At 35.5% G+C, this 761-nt stretch overlaps 1 protein-coding gene across 1 annotated transcript in view; it reads right to left on the reverse strand.

Moving 5' to 3' along the window:
- LOC108371518 (dmX-like protein 2) overlaps window positions 1-761 on the reverse strand; it is a 335,739-nt gene that overhangs the window by 99,920 nt on the left and 235,058 nt on the right. The window lies entirely within an intron of this gene.

Below are 761 nucleotides of genomic sequence, written 5' to 3' on the forward strand. Positions count from 1 at the left end.
TAAGTGGATACATAATTATAAGAATGAAATCCATAGCCGCGGCGTTATTTCTTGAAAAGAAGGACGAGTCCCAGATTGCTGATGCGGAAGTTGAAAGGCGCAGATTTAGGGACATGTTTGATCTTTTTCAGATGAGTGAAGGAAGAGTCATAAGGAATTCATCTTGAACTGTATTACTCATCGCTTAAAGTCAGTGAAATTGTAAACGTTGTTTGAGCACTCCACAACATTTGCATTTACTACAGAGTGGAAGATTTGAACGCAAATGAATCCCATTTTGAAAGCCGTCAGGAGGAGGGGAAGAACAAAGCTTATCTTTCCACAGCAAATCGAATTCGAGACAACATACGCACCTCTTTTTAAAAAGTTAGTAAAAACGAGTGCAATAATAAAAGCATCTTTTTTATGTAACTTCACATTTTATGTATGTAAGTGTCTATGTGCATACATCTACGTATTTCCCGTATTTCCCGTATTACCGCTCGTGAAAACACAGAAATCGAGAAAATTTATTTACAATCATGCACAGTATATTTTACTTAAATTTTTTATAAAATTTTATTATTTAAACCCACGAAAATAACAATTGAAACGTTCTCCGTCAACAAATTTGCAACTTAGAAAAACGGAACTACGATCGAAATGTAGAATAGGTATAATCGTAAATTTCGAAGATTGATCGAAAGGAAACGGAACGCAGAATACCAAAGTTGCCAAACGGAGAAAATTTCGATTCGAGTCGAAATGCAGAATAGGGCTGA

The sequence above is a fragment of the Rhagoletis zephyria genome, unplaced genomic scaffold (genome assembly GCF_001687245.7).
Source record: "Rhagoletis zephyria isolate East Lansing unplaced genomic scaffold, Rhagoletis_zephyria_1.1 Rzeph_scaffold_00069, whole genome shotgun sequence".
Lineage (NCBI taxonomy): Eukaryota > Metazoa > Arthropoda > Insecta > Diptera > Tephritidae > Rhagoletis > Rhagoletis zephyria.